Source organism: Eschrichtius robustus, chromosome 4 (assembly GCF_028021215.1).
Source record: "Eschrichtius robustus isolate mEscRob2 chromosome 4, mEscRob2.pri, whole genome shotgun sequence".
NCBI classification, from domain to species: domain Eukaryota; kingdom Metazoa; phylum Chordata; class Mammalia; order Artiodactyla; family Eschrichtiidae; genus Eschrichtius; species Eschrichtius robustus.
The window spans coordinates 32,098,457-32,119,332 of NC_090827.1; the positions used below are offsets into that span (position 1 = coordinate 32,098,457).

The 20,876-nt window shown below is 41.6% G+C and overlaps 1 protein-coding gene and 1 non-coding gene across 3 annotated transcripts in view; one reads left to right on the plus strand and one right to left on the minus strand.

The window, feature by feature from the left end:
- The window catches only part of MAML3 (mastermind like transcriptional coactivator 3), a 417,272-nt gene that overhangs the window by 308,898 nt on the left and 87,498 nt on the right, over positions 1-20,876 (minus strand). The window lies entirely within an intron of this gene.
- On the plus strand, positions 16,070-16,142 carry TRNAE-CUC (transfer RNA glutamic acid (anticodon CUC)). The gene has a single exon. It is a non-coding gene; the product is annotated as a tRNA-Glu (tRNA).

Consider the following 20,876-nt stretch of genomic DNA (forward strand, 5'->3'; position numbering starts at 1 on the left):
AGGATTAAAGGAATTAGTCTACACAAAACACAAAGGACAGGAGCTGACACGTGCAAGCTCAGCTGTTATTCGGAAGGGGCTCTTGCGATGACAGCTACAATGGCAGGGCTACCTCTGTGTGGACAGGAATAACGCGGTGGTAAGTTAGGGCGAAGTAAACAAATTCCATAACTTTCCTTAGGATGAGCCCTGAGGGAATGACGGAAAGAAGAGTTAAGTTTCAAAGGGAGAGGCCAAGGTGAGGCTGGTGTGGTAGAGACAGTTACCTGTGAAAGCATCACTGAAGCTTTGGATGATGATGCCATAGCATCCTACCTGCCTGCTGGAAGGCTCCTCAGTAGGGTCACCTGGACACAGGAGGGGGAAATCTGTGTGCCCACTCACTCCTGCAGCCCACCAGCCAAGGGGCCCTGTTTCAGGTGCCTTCGCTTGGCCACTCAGCTCGAGTGGTCTGAGAGCCCAACACACCTTGGTCAGAAACATCCCCACTCTTGGAGTCTCCACATGCTACAGATCCAGGTGATGTCACCTCTTCCATAAGGCTTCCCTCACCTGTTCCTCCCATTGGCCCATTGCCCTGTCACTGCTGGTTTACTTGTATGACTCCCCTACTCATTCCAGTTCTGAATGTCCTACTCCCCAGGAGTGCTTCCTGAACTCAAGGTCAGGCAAGAACTTGACAAAAGGGCCCCTTCAGTGGATTGTCCCTGTGTCACACGCACCAAACAACAAGAGCTACTCTGATACGGAGTGCTAACGCACTGGCAGAAAATGCCTCTGAGACTTTGCTCTTTTATCTTTTAAGAGCAAATATACTCCTCTATCACCTCTAGCAACCATCCCCCCGCAAAGAAAAAGAAGACACACATGAGAGCAGAGCCAAGCTCCTCTGCCACTGCTGGGGCAGGGAGACAAACACACTCAAACACTCACAGAAGCTAAACAAGAGGACGCAGGAAAGGGAGCACAGGGAGACACAGGTGGACACACGCGTGAGACCACAAGGCGCTTGACGACTGAACATTTAGTGTAGAAAAGGAAGAAGGGAGGGATGCTGCCTGACTTCCGGCTCTTTCCCTTTATATAGTATGAATACTGAGTCTCACGTGAGAAGAACAGAGGGAGAGGGAGAGGAAGGGAGACGGGAGGGAGGGAGGGGAAGAGGGAGAGGAAAAGGGGAGGAGACAGGGATGCCTTCTCATTCTCACTTCTGCTCCATCACAGTGTTGAGGGCGTCTCCAATCATCTGAATGAATGAACTCATATTTGGATAGGAGACAAAGAAATGTATCTTGAACTTAGGAGATGCCTCTCAAAACTTGTCAAAACTCCCAGGAGCAAGGTGCTCGTGTGGTTCTCAACCACTATGTAGAATTCACAAAGGGAATCCATCTCTAGGCAGAAGACGATGAATGTGCACAATTAATGCGACCCTCTCTCTCCCATACAAGGTTGATACAGTTGCCATCCACTAATGTGTCCATCCCTCCTTCCTCTAACCCTTGGGTACCACATTACATCTAACATGATGTTAAACAGAAATTAGAAACTCCAACGCACACCACCTCAAAAAATAAAAAAGAAAAATTCAACAATACACAGGGTAAAGTGCTTAACAAAAGGACATCCTAATTTTGTGAAAAATGCAAATGTTAAATTACACACAGAGTAATTGCCATATTTATGTCTTTCATGCTGACCTCATCTTGCCAAAGTATGGGAATCAGTGCCAGGAATGAACCTGTTACTGATTTAAATAGGATTCAAATATATATATTACGCATAATAATAGTCTTTTTCCAGTATTACATAAACATAAAATATTACCCTCCTTCCATTCTGGAGACTTTATGACAATCTGAGCTAATACGTTTAATTCAACTCAAGTCCCCGAGAGAACAGAACTACACTTAACTATTTAGCCAAGTGCTGGATCCATTCTGCTTGTCTGTGAAATGCATTCTATGAAACTTTCATGGAATCATTGTGTTGTATGACACACCATGAATATATTTTAAACTTTCATATTCCTGACATTTAAAATAAGACTTTATTTTCTTTAGATAAGAGTTGTTTAACGTCCAATAATATGCAAGCATTTCTATACAGATGCATATTGAGCTATCTTAACTTTAGAGAGGCAAATTACACTGTTTCGGGAGAAAGTCCTGAAGCACCAACTATGAATGAGCGTGGTATACACCTACCACTGGATACTACACCTTCGCTAGCCCAGGCTCTGTGGAGTAGGGCAGAGGTAGAACGATGACAAAGAAAGGCAGGAAGAAGGAGAATAGAAGAAATAGAAGAGAAGAGGGAGCAAGGCAGAAGCATAACTACTCAAAACTGGGGAAAGAGAATTAATTCCATCCCCCCCCCGTTCCCCCCAACAAACAATCGAAGGCGTGATCTCACCTCCAGCACTGTTTAAGATGGGAGAACATTTTTTTTTTTTAATGATTCAGACAAGGAGAAATGCAAAGAGAAACCAAACTAGGATTTAAAGGGGATGTTGCAATTCCATCATCCAGAGAAGGTATTTCATGAGAGGAGATCCTAGTGTGACTAGGTGGGTAGCCATCTCTCGTTCATGAGATAGAATAAAACAGTTAACCTTTACTAAGGTCTTACTAAGCGTAAGGTGCTGTTCGGAGCACATATTAACTCACCGAATCCTCACAAAGCTCTGGGGAAGTGGGAATTATTATTATCCACATTTTACTAGTAAAACATAAGGAGTGTACCCAAATCACACAGCTGGGAAATGGCAGAGCTGGGGAGTCAAACCCAGCTGTCTGACTACAGACCCAGCACTCTTAACCATTTCATTAGGGATTGAGTGAGTGAGTGAATGAATGAATGAATGCAAAAGTTATGCTGATCGTTTCTAACCTGTGGCTTTAAAGGCTGCTGGCAGAGCTTGTCCCTACCACAAAGAATTGCCTTATAAACGTGGGTCACCAAAACCACACCTCACGCACACCCCTATCCGCACCGCACCCTCATCCCGACCTGGTCCTCCCTTTTCAAAGGGGCAGAGTCAGAAGTAAGGCTGATGTCTCCTTTGTCTGACCCTGTCACATCGGGACCCTGCAACAAGGCAGTGCTGTAAGCAAGAGTGACTGCGGGGCTTCCTCTGGGGCCCACGGCACTTCCTGCTGGAGGAGAGAGATGGGTCCTGGTGCCCTGGCAACGTTCCAAGTGGGCACACACTTTACATGAAGTTTGAAGTTTCAGTTAGTGGCAGGATCTCCACTTCCTGTTTCAAGCTGTTGAGTAACAGTCGTGCACCTCACAGCCCTGAGGTGTCTCCGCTTGCGGCGTAAAGACCTGAGAGGCTCATAAAGCAGGTCTCCCCTATGGAGCCAAAGAGATAAAGTCTTCAAATTCATCAGGACTGTCCCAAGATGCGCCACAGCACTAAGCATATGACAATTTGAACATGACATGCATGTTTTACAATGTATTTTCCCCTTCCCCTCTGCTTCTCGCCCTTCTTCCCTTTATTTCTCGAGTCTTCATTTATGGAGGCAGAATAGGAGACATTTCTAGACTCATTTACCTCAAGTTCTGTTCCACTCTCAGAGCCCAAACAGCATGCTTTTCCTCACCCAGCTTCGATTTTGTTTCCCTACCTTTGAGAAATGTGCTGTTTCAAAAGCCCTGATTTTTAGCTTATAAGAATGCGGAGGAAGAGGCCCCCAGAAGGCAATACTGTAACATTTTCCAAGCAGTCATCTGGGGGATTCGTGACCTTACAAAAATTTCTGGTGGTTTTTGACATCCAACTTCCTTCCCTTCCCCAAACTCTCTCCCTCTCCCCACACTCTGCCACATGTTTTTGGGCAAGTATTTGGATGAGTGAAGAATTAAAAACTGAGAAAAGTGAAAACGTCCAACAGTCACAATGATTTTTTTTTTCTTTTAAAATTGCAGCTTTGTAGCTGGAACAGCTTCACAAGTATGCACCATATATTTTAATCGTATCAACTGTGCCCACCTAGATGCAGCTCTTGGGAAAATTCTAACAAAGACAACACTCTCAATCAGTTTAAAATAGTCTATTGTGACAGGAAAGTACCTTGAAAATTGGTGAAGACTCACAGATAGAACCAATTTCCCCTGCAGGGAAAATCAGTGAATATAAATTCATTAGGGTAGTTAATTCCACCATGTAAGCAGTTCCTGACATCACTGTTTATACTTGGAAAAATAAGCAGCCTTTTCAAATGAACAGATTGTAAACCCTAAAGTGAAGATGGCTGAGTCCTAATTATGCTCCCTTATAAAAATGGAATCATAATACATGTTCTTTTTCCAGGGGGATGTCTTAAGAATAAATAAGACAAACAGGTAAAAATATTGGGTTGGCCCAAAAGGTCATTCGGGTTTTTCCGTAAGATGTTACAGAAAAACCCGAACGAACATATTGGCCAACCCAATACTTTTAGTTCTTGTGGGTAAGGCACTACCTAATCCCAAGATAGTTCTATAAGAAAAAAAAAAGATTGGTGTGTTCTCTGAAGTTGTTCTCTGAAGTTTCAATGAGGGCTATGGGCCCAAAATGTTTTAAAAGCAGAAAACTGTTTACACTGGAGATCCTGTCAAAATACATTTCCTTCTGGTTAAGAAAAGGAGAGAGGGAGGACTAAAAGGGTGGAGTGGAAAGGAATTGTCATCAAAGCACTGTTAATATGAACTGAATTATATTACAATGACGATACTTCAACATGGGGAGTGAAAATTGTCCCATATTATTGTGGATTGACAATATGACAATCGTTCATTGAGAGTGGATGACAGCTGTAGCATTAGAGCTCGGTGAACAACACAAGATGAATGAGTGTTACAAGTTCTTCCAGAATGGGCCCCTATTTCACAGGAGCTTGTATCAACCCAAAATAAATACATGCCAGTTTTTCACTATCTCAGCAAATTTAGCATCTCTTGACAAACCCCTGTGCTACCAGCGGCCTCAAAGTGCCAGTGGCATGTCCCTGCTTAGTGGATTTGCAACAGCTGTGAAATGTCAAGTCAAAATGCCACGAAAGATCTATACAGCGCCTCAGCAAAAGAAAGGGCAAGAAATGGTAACATGCCTACGCCCAGACAAGTGTGAACTGACGTCGAGCTGTCTCCTGATTCACGGGAACACTGCTTCTGCATCTCTGCCTTGGCACCAGCTTCGTTCCACCACGCACGAGAGTCATTTGCGTGCCTCTTATGCACATAAAAGAACGAACACCAGGTATGCTACTTGAAATTAACACAGTCAGACGCCAGAGATATTTACATTACCTCCTTATACGCTATACAAGTCATTCCTGCTTACTTAAGAAAAGAAAAGCAAGGGGAAAAGCACAAAAACCACTCATAATATTACCACAAAAAGATGAGCCCTGGTCACATTCACATTCTTCTTTCCAGTTATAATGCATTTTTATATTCGTATTTTTCTTTCCAGTTACATGCATTTTTAAAAAGCAGAATCTGCTCTTCGTTCTGTTCTAGTGCCTGCTTTTAAAAAATTTAGCAATCAATATATTGTGAACATTTTCCCAATCTCATTAAATATTCGTCTAAAATATAATTTGAATGGCGACACATGCTCCATTTTCTACATATACCAAAATTAACATAGTTAATCCGCTATCATTGGACATTAAGGCTGTTTCCAACTTTTTTACTATGAAATATAATGCAGCCAGTATGTAATATGTGTATACTCTCTAATCTCTTGGAATAAATTTATAAAAACTCGTACTGATTTTCTATGATCCTGACAACACTCTAAGTGAACCTGGGGGGCAGTCCTTGGATAGGTGTCTAGAGCATAATTTACCCATCATAAGAGCCTCTGAAGTATTGGTGAGAGTAGTTGAAGAGGTATAAACAATGGGCAAGTTCTTCACTTTATACTTCGAGAAAACAGAACCACTTATCCCTTAATTGCTGTGGCCAAGCCTTCTAGAGTCAAGCAAAGCAATCTGTCTTGGTGGGTGAGGGAAAGAAGACGGTATGTAAAGGGAGAGGAATTATGTGAATATTCTCTACACTTCCAAGCTCAATATTAAATAGAAACTTCCTCTAAAAGCCTCTGAGTGAATAATAAAATGTGGGAGTTATTTTATGCTATTTTCCGAATATTTCTAACTTGCTATCTTCCAGGCACACAGCAGAACTGCACTTCCTGGCCCTCCTGTGGTCAGACGGGATCGTGTGACCAGTTCTGATGAATAAACTGGGAGCAGAGTGCCAGGTACCATTTCTGGGCTGGAACATTAAATTGCTGACGTTAGACCCTCCCGAGAGCTCTCTTTCCTTTGGCTCAGCCACGGGTGTGAGATAGCGGCTAGTTTCATCAAGCATGGGTCCCTGAGTGATGACGATAAGCAGAGTCCCTCTTCCTCCCGGCCGACCCACAATAAACATGAGCAAGAATGAGAGTTTTGTTGCTTCGAACCACTAAGGTTTGGGGGCTGTTTGTTACTGTATCATCACCTACCCTCTCTTGATGGATAAATATGATAATATTTCACGGACCTTTGCTGTCTCATGATCTGATTAAAATATTTACATAAAATTCCATCCTTCTCTACACATATAATTTGAAAACCTGAAGAGTTACAGACCTAATCTTTAAGGTCTCCTGGGCTTTATGATGTGATCATTCAGTGGGTATTTCCAGTGCCTTCTGGGTGCCAGGCACTTGCGTTACATGCTTCGGGAAATATGGAGACACAGCTGCAGTCCCGAGAAGCTTAAAATAAAGTGGGGAGGGTACAGTTTCAGAATTTCTATAAAGGAGGAATTTAGGGTTAGCAATTGGGATGCAAAGGGCACTTGGGAGACTATCTTGAAGCTGTGTTTGCATAGCAAGCGCAGTCGGTATGTAATTATATATTTATTTGAAGTGGCTTTGCAGGGAGGTTGATGGGGAATATTGTAGTGTCGAATGCCCTCCTCTGAGCTGCCCTTAGCACCACCAAGGATACAACAAATACAACTCAAAGCAGATTGTGGAGAGCTTCTAAAGAAAGAGGCTGTGGTGTTCAGAAGACTGGAAGATGCAGTCTGAGTGGGAGAGACTGAGAGAAAACGTTCACCGAGGAAACCGTATCTGAGATGTGCTTTGGGGGGCCAGATTGCCACAGGAAGAGACTGGAGGAAGAGAAGCCATCTGGAAGGAAGGCCCAGTTTAAGCAAAGGCACAGAGGAGAGAAAACAGAGGACATATCTAGAAAGGTATCCAGGGCAGAGAAGTCAGAACTAATGTCTAGGAAGTTCGTTAGACAAGTGCAAATTTGGGGAGAGAGTGCTGAGGGGCTTAGAGGGATTTGTGCTTGAATAGCTGAGTCAGGGAATTCAGGGCAGCAGAGGTAGGCAGGATCCAGGGGTTTGAAGGAAGAGAATGATCAGCTCATTCTCTTCCTTCAGCAGGCAGAGCTGGTCCTGGCAGGTTGACGTGGCTGAAGCATGGCGCCTGTGTCTGAACAATGAAGGTGATAAAACCGAGAGGGCTGCAACCCAGTGAAGAAGGTACCAAGGTGGACCCGGCTTGCACTGTGTTTCCAGCTCAAAACTTTCAGCACAGGACTGAACATAAAATAGGCGAGTGGTAAATGAATAACTGCTAACGGTACTAACCCACTGACCGACTGAGGGGCAAGGCAGTTCTACAGGCGAGCTGGCCAGTCCCCCCCCCCACTCCTTTTCACTTCTTTGCCCACTTTCAGAGTTTTATTTTGTCATTGTGTCTCCCTTCCAAAAATGGGCACAGCAGAAGATGAAGGTATCACTCAGATCTGAGCAGTGGCCTACCTGTAAATAGTTCTGATTTAACCTGGAAGAGACTGAAAGTGAGTGAAATGATGTCTGTAGATTATCTAAGAATTGTAGCTTTAAATGGTATATGTGAGAACTGTACTGCCTAGTTTTTACCTCATGATAATAAGAGAAAGATAAACTCTTAAAAAGAAAAACATTCCAGGTACTCAGCATCTGCGAAGGTTTTTCACTGGTAATTCCCTTTTGGTTAATCTGATCCCCCATGCTTCCCTTTATGAAACCATTTTAGCTTTGGTTCAGAAAAAAAAAAAAAGAAAGAAAGAAAGACAAAAATTAGTCTAAAGGCTGGAAAACAGCAGGTGGAGTGGGAGAATATGATCACTTTTCTGTATGATACTGAGTAAGTAGACTGGACTTCTGGCCCAGGAGTACGACAGTATTTCAAGTATGAAAGGAACATTTCTTGAGGGAAACGGACAGTTTAACCACGAGTAGCGTCCTTTTGATATCCCACCAAAACACAGCAAATCCAAGAATAGGTTACAGGAAACCACAAGTCTCTTGACTGAGAAATAAACACAGGTTATTTTTTCCAAAGGCACATGAGCGCCCAAATAATAAGCCACCTCCAAAAGGTCAGAAGAAATTTATTGGGAATCTATTAGACACAGAACCAAAGAAAGCCTCCCTGTAATTGGACTTCACCTGGTTGCAAAGGCAGTGGATGTCTTTGCTACTTTTATGGCCAAAGATAGCAAACATTTTCCGTGGAGAACTTAAGTGGAATGTTTTGTTCTAAGGTCAGATCTACAAAGCCGTAATCACCCAGGTAACTTGGGTCTGATGCTGCCCAAAATATCCCGCTAATTATAGGAGAAAGGTCATTTTCTCTGTATAATCGCAACTATACCACTGGCTGTCTACACTGGCACTTATCCAGTTAAGAACCGCCTTTCATTTCACTTTGTGCTTGCACAGACCTTGCCAAAGACAATGACATTCTTAACAGGGGATTTTTTTTTTTAATTGCCTTTATAAATATTCCTCCTCTCTTGCTCGTTCCCTAGGATAACCTGATGACTTCCTCCACAGGACAAGATACAAAATATCTTCCGCTAACTTGTACATTCAAGGAAAGGCTTTCTGGACTGGGAGAATACTGTGAGACAGAAAGGAAATGGAGAGGTGAAGAGGAAGAATTAACAGAGGGTGCCAAGATCTGCAAAACTGGGGGGATGAAAAGATTCGTAGCTATGGAGAGAGAAGGAGAAAGAGAGAGAGAGAGAGAGAGAAAAAAGCAAAGCAGATGTGCAGATCGACAGACGTCTTATTCAGAGCAGTTTGAGCAGTTTGGGGGCAGAAAGCAGCACATCTGCCCGCCTGTGACTGCTCAAGAGAAGCGCCCATTCCTTTTCTTCACAAAGAAAAAATGGCATTTATCTCAAGTACAGCGAGGCATACGAGGCTTCACCTCCCCCACCCTCTTTCTTCGCTCTTCCTCCTGCCGGCTCCCTCCCCACCTCCCCTTCCTGTTGGAAAAGAAAAGGTGGGAGGGGAGAGGGAGGGGGAGGAGGACCCACCGGCCACAGACAACGCGGTGGGAGTCTCTTTTCTTCGGCTTTTACCAGCCTATGGGGGTCAGGATGCGATTGGTTCAGCTTTATGTGTGATCTGGTGCCTCTCACTTAGCAACAGCGAGCAGGGAAGGCAGGAAGCGACGCCACCTGGCTCTGGCGAGGGTGCGGATGGCTTAAAACGCGCCACTCGCTCCGAGGGAGACAGAAGCGGGGCGGGGCGGGGCGGGGCGGGGCCGGGGTTGCCGGGGGTGGGGGGGGTGGGGGGGGTGGGGGGGGCGGGGGGCAGTCTGAGCTTCACGTATTGTACCGCCGAGAGCAGGGCTGAATCAGGGTGTTAACTACAGCCAAACCAGCAGGCTAGGGGAGGAAGAGCGGAGACTGGACAGGAGCTATTTTTAATGAGTATCTGGGTATAAACCATATACAGAAAGCCTTCATGTATTTTGTTTGTTTGTTTAAAGGACAGACGACCCCGTGCTGCCTGGGTGGTGCGTGGGGAGAGAGATGGGTTCTCTAGGCAAAAACAAATAAGAGAGAAGAGGAATCTGAAACTGTCCAGTGGGTTTACTCCGTTTTATTTTGTTTTCAAACCAGGGTGCTACTAGAAAAGGAAAAGTAAAATTGGGTGTACTTGAAAAAGCAGTTGGCTGTGTAATCCCAGGATAGGATTTCTTTCTTTTTTTTTTTAGTTAGTCAACACAGTAGCTGTTTCTAAATCCTAAGTTCCATTTTAGCGTTTGAGAATTAACTTTCTGGAGTAGAAAGTGGCAAAAGAGAAGTACATCTCTGCGAGAGAGAGATTTTTTAATTTCTGAGAAGGATGCCGACAGAAGTTCTGATAGCTCACACCGCCTGAATATAACAGGGCCCAGGGCCAGTAACAACAAGGAAATGTATTCCGCTATTCCATCTTCTTTCATTTCTCTTAATAGAATTTTCCCTTCCCCTCCATCCCAGGTCCCCCACCAGACTTTAGAAGGATTATCTCACCTATTTACCCACCTCAACTCAACCCACCCCATCACATCAAACAGCCTAGTCTCAGACTCTAAACTATAGATGGGAGAGTATCTTTCTTCCCTTCTTAGAGAAAAAGGGTGCCTTTCAGCGTGGACTGGAGCCTTTCGTTGGTATCAACTGGGGCCCTAGAGACAAAGACAGGCAGCCCGGAGGGCACAGATGGACCTCTATCTGCCCAAATAAACCAGACCCAATTAACCCCTTCAACGCTGAGCAGTAAAAGCCACTGACTACAGTGACACCTACTGCTCGGGGCGCAGCTATACAATCTGGTATCATCTACCAGGTTCTCAAATTTGCTCCACTGGTGTGGGCTCCACTGAATACATTTCTCTCTACTAACAGCTGAGTGAGGACACTTTTAGCCTCTGACTGTTGGGCCAGCCTCATCACCTGTAACTCAGGACCTCCTCAGGGGCCAGGGGTCCTGGGGTACATGGGGTGCAAAAACTCCCATGTATTGAATATAAACTGACTCCGTCTGGCAGTGATTCTACACACGAGGGAGAGAAAACATAGTTTCGTAAGAGCCCACACCCCGTTCAGAATCACTACTAAGGTGAAATCACTTTTATCAACAATCCTCTTTGACACCTGATTAAATTATCCTGATTTAATTATCCTGATTAAACTTCCACAGAAGTTTCCAGTATCCACAGAATGGTACTCTGCAGGGAAAAATATGACAGTGAAGGGCTAGTACAATGGAGATATTTAGAAACTCCACTTCCATAGTTTATATAACAGCATGTTAATCAATCCACATTTCTTTTACTCTATGTGTTTAGTCAGATCCCAGAAATTCCCTCCCGTTGAAAAAAGAAAATCCATGTCATTATGAAAGTTAAAGTTATACTTTTCTGAAAGCATAGCAAAAATGCCATGTTAATGACAAAAATATCCACAAGTCTTAGAATAAGGACAAGAAACAATGTCGCTAACAGAATCCATGATTTCTCCCAAAATAGGCACTAAGTTTAAAGCCATATTAAAGGTGCCAGGATGATAAAAGTAATGGGTCAGGAGGTAGAGCTTGATTCATTTTTGGCAAAAAATATCTAATGAGTCTTCACCAAGATAGGTACACATTGAACAGAACACTAGCAATGCTGAAAATTCAAACGTCACTCATCTTTAAGGATGCTCAAAAGTGCTTGCAAATATTCTGCTTTTTATTCCCAACTTCCCACTTGGAATGTTAAGTTGTGATACTCTCATTTCCCAACTGGGAAACAGAGGAGTCTTGCAGCTTACCCAAGGTCACAGAGCGAGCCAGTGGAGGTGCTGAAATCAGAACAGGCTTCCTGATTTCAAGCTCAGAGCCTAGCCTTTGGGCCACTAGAACCAGGCCATTCTCTGAATCACAGTGAGGTCTCCCTCATAGACTTATGGATACCTCATCCCTGTGTGTTAAATTTCTGCTACTGTCTCGGGGTTGAGATGTCGTTCTATTTACATTCTCCTTAACGTTTCTTATTTTGTGATGTCATTTATCAGGTGCTTTCACCAAATGGGTTAAGGTTGAGTAAAACCTACAAAAAAACCCAGAAATGATTCACACATATGTCAAATGAAAGGCTAAATTTACCCACCTCTAACTACCTAACTGTCTAGCATTTTAACATTAAAATGAGTATTAAGTGAGGATACTCTGAAAAGTAGTTGTAGGGACTCACCACTAAGATACAATCCACAAGGTGGAGCTGCCATGGGGCATCCGGCTACATGGTCTAATCATAGCACAACAGGGAAACTTTCATTCTTTTTCACAGAAGTTCACACCGACAGAACATACCTGGAACACAAACCCATATTGTGCGTGCGCAGTAAAGCTCTACCTACAACTATGCCACAAATCACACAACCCTATGTGCAGAAATCTGGTCAGTGGGGTGAGGGTGGTAGAAATGGCATCCACAAATGTCCCTCAAAAATCTCACATACTTTTCTATAACGAGAGGCTCCTTCCCTCAAAATATTCTTAAACTTAAAACTATTTCCCCATGATAGGGAAGTAAATGGTGAACCATCTGTCCCCACGATTCTTTACCAGACGCTGTTTTAACATGAACCCAAACATCCAGCATTAACCTCATGGACATCACTTACGAGTTGTATACGAATAGCTATAAAACAGGCACCGAGAACTCCCCTCATTCAAAATGTGAAAGTTGTATCTTTTCAAATCAATCGTGCGAGATGCAATCACACAGTTTTGAGGGGTTACACATTCTTCAGACGGTAACGTGAGCTGTCGGCACCAACAACCAGTGCCCCTGGTTAGAGTTGGATGGACCGCTTCCGAGTCAGCAAGTCTGATGCTTGCCTCTCCAAAAAGTCCCCTTCAACAACATTCTTCACATCTTCCACAGCACTGACCTGGAGGTGGGGGCACCTTTGACTGCTCCCCACCTCGTCTCCTTCAGTGACTTGCCCCTTGGACTATTCTTCTGGAACATCTCACATCTGGCTCCCATTCCCATCTGAATTCAGGTAACCCAGGTTGGGAGCACATCACTTTACACCTGTATCACTGCAGGGACCACACTCCCGGATCCTGGATCCTTGGGTTTCTCCTCTGGGCCATGTAGCTTCGAGACACTGTCTGCCCTTTGCCCTCACAACCAACAGTGGTTCTTATTTATTTAATTGTTTCAGATCTAAAGAGATTTGCTGTAAATGGCTCCTACATTTCCACTTTTATAAACAAAATAGAACACCATAAACATGCATGTGTGTGTATATCTATAAAAATTTTTTTGAAAGCATAGACCAGGGCCAACAAAGGGCCACTTAGTAAACACTTTAGGTTTGGCGGACCAAAAGGCAAAATCGAGTCTCTTATGTAGATACATGACGAGAGAGAAAAATTCCCACAAACTTCTTATTGACAAAATTCAATACTTTATTGGTGGACACAGTTGAATTTCATACAATTTTCACATCTCGTGAAATATCCTTCTTGTGAATGCTTTTCAACCATTTAAATATGTAAAAATCATTCTTAGCCTGTGGGCCACCCAAAAACAGGTGGGGTGGGGGCATTTTGGCTCACGGGCCATAGTTTCGCAAGTCCTAGAATATACACCAAGTGGTGAAAACTGTGGTCAGGTTGAGGGAATGGGCAGGAGAGCAAAGAGGTAAGTCCTTTTTTTCGCTTTTTAATTAAGACATTTCTGTATTATTTACCTTTTCATTACAGGCATGGATTATTTTACTTTTATGATTTGAAAAACAGTCATGGAAGACGTGATGTGATTGATTAATTAAAGGCTTCTTCAGAACTTTCAAATTCCTCCATATCCTTCTTATTTAACTTAATTTCCATTACTATTCTCTGTGTCTCTTCATTATTTGCCTAAAACCCTATGCACCCCTCTTGTTTTCACACCTTTGCTGCCTGGGAACATCATACTCGTATTTCAAGGCTTACTTCCTGTCTTAACTTCCTTAAGACTCCCATACCCAAGAGAGTAAAGGGAAGGCTTCAGTTCTCCGATCATCACTTGTCAGTTAATTTAGTGTGTGTTTGTCTTGAGTTCCCCACAGGCAGGGACCACCTTGGAACCTTCGGCAGCACCAACCAGTAAGAAATCTCCACTTAGGTGTTCAACAAACACTTGACAGTTTTTGGTCACCCTATGCTAAAATACAATTGTAGAATAGCTAATAAATAGTCTAGGATCCACGGATGGAAGTTAGAAGGATAGAAATGTTGGCTTGATATATGAAAATATTATTTTCTAACTTTCAAAACTGTCCAACAATGAAATACGCTGCCTCTTGAAATAACACATTTCCTGACACTTTTAGTATTCAAAACACAAGTGGATGACCATCTGTCAGGGGTTCTATGGAAGGAATTCCTGTATTATTTAGGTCAGACCACATGGGCTCTCAAGTCCCTTCTCACTCAAGAATTTGTTATTCTTATCGATACTCTGCCCCTACCCCAAATATCTCATTTATTGTTAAAATTAAGTGATTTGAAGTAACAGGGGTGACACATTCACAACTCAGATCATCAAAAACTTTACTTTGCCATTTGTTGCAATTCTGTGGGTATGACAGGACGGTATTAATCGGCTTGTTCTAGGCAAGCTTAGTATATTTTTGATAAACCACCAATACTGACGTGAAAGATCCCAGAGCCGTGAGAATTTTTGCCTCTTGTTTAGACAGCTCCCTGGGGATGGTTTTCTTATTGTTTTTGTTTATCCATTTGTTTGTTATTCTTTTTTTTTAAAGGTTGTTGGGTTGCTGTCACAATCAGTTGTCTGAATGACAATATGTAAATCATAACTACACCTATATTTTGCTTATCTTGCATCCAGCTTTCTTAGAGCCTTTAGAACTCTGGGAAAACCTCAGGTTCAAAAGGAACTTAGACACACATACCCCACAACCTCTTTGGAGGTAAAAAATATAACCTCTGAGCACTCCGCGACATGTAAACAAAGTTCCAAAATTACATGTCATGGGTTTTTTCATCATGTTGCTACTGAATACCCACCCTGGCCCAGGCAGTACGCTAAGTACCGGGGACAGACCCTAACTCGAGGACTTATACTGTCACCTAGAAGGGCCAGTCAGTTGTAAAAAAGGAAAGAAATACATCGACTGGCTTTCAGTGTCTATCAGAGACCAACCTTTTTATTGAAGGGCCTACAAATGGAGAGCTGGTGACAGGAGAGATAACAGGGGGGAAAGAAAGGCATAAAGGAGGAAAAAAAAGAGAAGAATGAGAATCAGTTGCAGCAACAAGGCCACGTGGCATTAGAAGTAAGGAGACGCTGACAGAGAGGAAACGGGGCCCCAGACGCTATTTGGAGCTTAATACTGAACCTTCCGGAAATCACCGGGGCACCTACTCCAGGTGTCCACAGCCTCCAATGCCACATGGTGCCTTCACTTTAGCAAACTAAGCGGTGTTCATAATCAGGAATCACTTCTCTATACTTGCGTGTCCCAAGGACTCTCTAAGGGTGTCCTGACATAAGTTCTAAAAAGCCTGGAACACACAGTACACCTTCAGCTGATGTTGGTTTTCTTTTCAAAGTCTCCTTGGGTCATAAAGAAAAGATTCAATCATGTTCTGGCCGTAAAAACAAATCAGGGAGTAATATTAAGAGCTTCTAATTATTGAGTGCTGCCTGTGTGCAGGCACTAAGCTAAGCGCTTTAAATGGATTTTCCCAGCAGCCCTATTACATAAGACCCATTTTTTGGACGTAGAAACTGAGGATTAGAGAAGTTAGAAACTTGCCCAGCATCATAAGGCTAGTAAGTAACAGAGCCAGGACTTAAACCCAAGTGATCTAACTCCAAATCTAGGACTCTTAAGCACAGAGTTAGAACGCAGTAAAATGCCTAAAATACCACACTGACTTGCCTTTTCAACTTCAGAGGCCTTCTCACCTTCAGGCCATGCAGGAGCTGTTTAATGTTTGAACATCACAGAATGAGACGGTAACAGTTTACTCGTTAATAAAAGTTTAAAAGTTCTTCTCTTTAAAAAAGAAACCACAATTAATAAAAACTATATCCTAGGAATCCAAAACAAAATTTGCCCCAAAAGAGTGATCCAGACTCCAGGGACTATTTGCCAGAAGCTATTTTTTTTTCTGAAATTATGGGAAGAGGAAAAATCAATTTATTGGCATTAAAACAAGAAGTCTAGGGAATTCCCTGGTGGTCCAGCGGTTAGGACTCCGCGCTCTCACTGCTGAGGGCCCAGGTTCAATCCCTGGTCAGGGAACTAAGATTCCGCAGGCCGCATGGCGCGGCCAAAAAAAAAAAACCCAAAAAGTCTAAGGAACAGCCTCTTGGTCAGCGAAAGAATGTTCTAAGGTGATGGCTAAGATAACACTTTATCTGGCTTTAAAAAAAATATGGCATTCCACATAGTCGAATTATCCAGAGAGCGAAGTTTAGTCATTGAAGTAAAAAGCTATTTTGATGGAAATCTTTCTAAAACATGACATATTTATATTCATATATTCTTAAACAGAAACCATTTTCTCGATGATTTATTACAGGATCATTATTATGAATATTATTAGTAATGATAGGCTGCTACTCAATTACTTCTGAGGGGGGGTGTTAAACCCAGTAGAGCTCTTTGCCCCTGCATTACATGACCTCACGACAGATGACCCCAAACTGCCATGCCTTCCAGGTCTCCAAGTCTGCCTTTTATATTTCTTTTTATCCTCCTCTCTGCACTTCTTTTTTGTGTGTGTGTGGGTTGTTGTTTTCTTTTTTTTTTTTGAATTTTTGCATTTTATTTTATTTATTTTTTTATACAGCAGGTTCTTACTAGTCATCCATTTTATACACATCAGTGTATACATGTCAATCCCAATAGCCCAATTCATCACACCACCACCCCACCCCACTGCGGCTTTCCCCCCTTGGTGTCCATACGTTTGTTCTCTACATCTGTGTCTCATTTTCTGCCCTGCAAACCAGTTCATCTGTACCATTTTTCTAGGTTCCACATATATGCATTAATATACGATATTTGTTTTTCTCTTTCTGACTTACTTCACTCTGTATGACAGTCTCTAGATCCATCCACATCTCAACAAATGACCCAATTTCGTTCCTTTTTATGGCTGAGTAATATTCCATTGTATATATGTACCACATCTTCTTTATCCATTTGTCTGTCGGTGGGCATTTAGGTTGCTTCCATGGTCTGGCTATTGTAAATAGTGCTGCAATGAACATTGGGGTACATATGTCTTTTTGAATTATGGTTTTCTCTGGGTATATGCCCAGTAGTGGGAATGCTGGATCATATGGTAATTCTATTTTTAGTTTTTTAAGGAACCTCCATACTGTTCTCCATAGTGGCCGTATCAATTTACATTCCCACCAACAGCTCTCTGCACTTCTTGCTTTCATGCTGCTTCTAGACTGCTTTCTTATTTTCCACATGGTTGGTTTGCTGAGGATCTCAGGATGGCTCCATACCCTCTCCAGAGTTAATTGTAAAGGGTTTCCCCCTGCTACCTCTCTCTTGAGTTTTTTGTTTGTAATGTTTATTTTGATATTCTTTCAAACTCACTTCCTGGTTCCAGATGCTTGAGGTTGATGGAAGCCTAACCTCCAATCAGAGGTAGAGTTACTCTAATTTTTTTCTTTAAAAAAAAAAATGTGTTTCTTCAAAACCAGAGTGTGGATTTCTGGAGAAGCTTTATTTTATTCACCTGAGAAATCAGGACCATACTCTTTTAAAATTAAATATCATCATACAATGCAACAGGAAGGGGAAAAAAGTGTGATTCTTTTAAAAAGTAAAATAGAATTTTGTTTTCCCTTAAACACTTCATTTGTTTTTGGTGATAGTCCTTCAAGTTTAGAGTATTTTTTTTAATTACAGATTTTAGTTACATTGGTAAGAAAAAGAACCCAACATTTGATGTAATTCCTTCATTATTCCTGCTTGATTTTGGTCAATGAATGGATAGATAGATACTAGACATGAAATGGAAGGTTATATATGATGTATATAACCTTATATATATTATACATATACATATTTACAAACATATATATGGAATTATTGATACTACGTATGTTCACAGTATTTGTATTCTGCCTGTCTCTGTTATGTTAGTTCATGTTTCCATGTTTCAACAAAGTACCCAATCACTATGTTAGAGCTTTCTGAAATTCCTATTATTTTAGTTTCGCTATTCCCCTATTACTGAGCATTTCATTTGTTTTTACAATTTTGTTGTTGTTTAAAAAAACATGACAATGAATGTTTTCATAGAAATTACTTGTTCTTCTGAATTAATCCTTTGGGTTTAAACATGGATCTTCGTGCTATTGACCCAGTAAAAAAAATCCAAGCACAGTTAGAAAAGAGAAACAGAAGAAAAAGCAAATGAGAACAGGTATGAGAGAAATGAAAGAAGAGTCTGGGGATGTGTTTTCTCCTGAGAAGGCTGCATCTTGTATGTAAAATGCTGGTTATATCATCTGTTCTACTGTGAATGCTGAACAACACTACGATTCGGGTGAAGATTGTTTTTCTCGCTGTGATTTCACTTATGGCCTAGAAATTCTAAATGGAGAGCAGAAACAGGGTTCAGTGCTTTCTAGACCAACTGCCATTATTTCTACTTGAGGTTTACTTTCATTTGTAAAATTTGTCAAAATGGAGTTGGATACTACAAAGAAATAGTTATTATTTTATCAAAAGCTTTTAGGGTGACTTTAAGCTTGGAAGTGAAGAAAAACAACTTTCTTATTCGCTGTAGTATCCCTAGCACATTCACGGGAACACAGTAGATAGCTGATAAGCACAGTCAAGGGAATAAAGTTAGGAATGCAGTAAACACTTCCGGAAGGAATGATGGGTGGCAGAAAGTTGTTCCCTTCCCTGAAGGAAATCACTTTCCCCTACTCTACAGCATAGTTATGGATGGAAAAGTCTTTAAAATCTGATAATGCATAGTTCCGAAGGAATGTGTTTTAGGAGCATTTGCTGATGGGGATGCAGGTCAAAGGAAAAAAGAAATGCTCTTACATTCTCACGATCTGGTTATTAAGGAAATAAAGTAAATCCTTATTATAAAATAAACACATAAAGAAATGGGGTGAATAATCAATACAGGGAATACTGCGTCTGAACCAGAAGACAGTCTGATACAGGACAAATTTTATAAATTTGTGTTTGTATATTCCTCGCTGAAGGGAGTCAACTTTATACAGAAGGCTGGGGTAAAAAACAGACCTTGGTGATTTTAATTATGTCTGTAAGAGTTAAAGATCAGGTTAAGAGATAGGAAAAAAATAAAAGGATTTGTTAGTTTTGCAGAAACTGTCAGGGTTTCTATGGCATTGCAATGGCAAAATCAAATATACATCTTTTTCAAATAGAAAGATAAGAGGCGTTTAAAACATAGGTAAAAATGCTTTTCTCTGACAAAACAGTTACTATATTTAGAACTCAAAAGAGCCTTAATTTTTGATATATGATGTGATCTATGAAGCAATATCAATTTTTATTTATATTAATGAAATCTGGAAGAGTCTAGCTGGGATTTGCAAGGGCTTCAAAGAGAAGGGACAGGGAAGTTATTAGAAGTCACAGACATGATTAGCACAAGCTTGAAATCAAAGTAAAAACTGTGAACCAAGATGCGCTAACTTAACCCTCAGACCCTGCCTCTGATACAGCTTAATAACACAGATCCTAGAAAACATTATAAAGATTTCTTTGGACAGTGCATTAGATGAGTGCTAACATGGCCAGTCACAGTAAATGCACAGAAAGCCATTTCAAAGCCAGATACTAAATTAAAAGGAAAATTAAAGTCTTATTTTATGGATTTCCCCTACAGAGAGTGTCAGATCCTACATTAATGTTATAAAACACTTTTAAATAGCCATTGTCTGACTATCACTGTTATAAATGATATTCTGACGTTCTTAAATATCTAGAATCTATTTAAATACAGGTACTGAATATTTTGTACTGTTCATAACAGAAGTAAAGGGTTTGACCTATTCCTAATTACAGTATTAATGCAACGATCTGTGTGATCACATATAAATAGAAATCTAACTACACATGCCACTGGATTTCAGCCAGAGGGTCCAGGTTCTAGCTGAAATTCAATGACATCAGCAGAGAATAATCCGCTCAGCCAAACAAGCAGGGAGAATAAGCAACTGTGGTCCCAGAAATTTTTGTTTTTTATTCCAAGTTACCATCAAGAAATATGATGGCTCAGATTTTGTATCACCAGTAGTGACAATAAGGCATGTACATCTGATGTGGATTTCTACATGGCACTCACATGCAGAGATGGATTTTTCAAAGCTCTACTCACCTCCCCCTTTTTCCCCTACTCCCTCAGCCATCAGCACCAAACTCTAGAGCCATATTTCATTTCTCAGTGAACACCCTGGGAACAGCCATCACTTTTTCCCAGAACTGGACTCAAAAGAAAACACCATCCCTAAGTAAGTTAAACAGTTCAATGCACCAAGGAGATTTATCATAGAGAGAGATCTGCCTAATGAAAGTAATCCCCTAACCATGACACGGAAGACTGCTTTCTCTCTCTCTAGTTAAAAAACACACTGCCTCTGACATAGAAGGAAGACAGCACTCAGGCACCTCTAATATTAGCAAGAAACAAAATGCTGCTCTTAGAAGGTCTGGTATTAGAAAATTCCGAACGATGTCTGTAATCGGAACAATGATAACGTACACAACGATGCAAGCGTTCCAATATGTCAATTCAAGGAAAGTAACAAGACTAAGTTTATACCCAGTTACTGAAATGTAACCATGGCCAATAATAATTTTTGCCAGTATAGATCTCTCTTCCTCCTACTTAATGAAAATTTTTAAAAATCCGAGGTTCAGAATGGAAACGGGCCTCAGGAGGAAAACGGTTGCCTCTTTCACAAACGGTCACCTTAGTCCAAGACTTCTTACTTAGACTTTATTTGGTGTTGGCAGAAA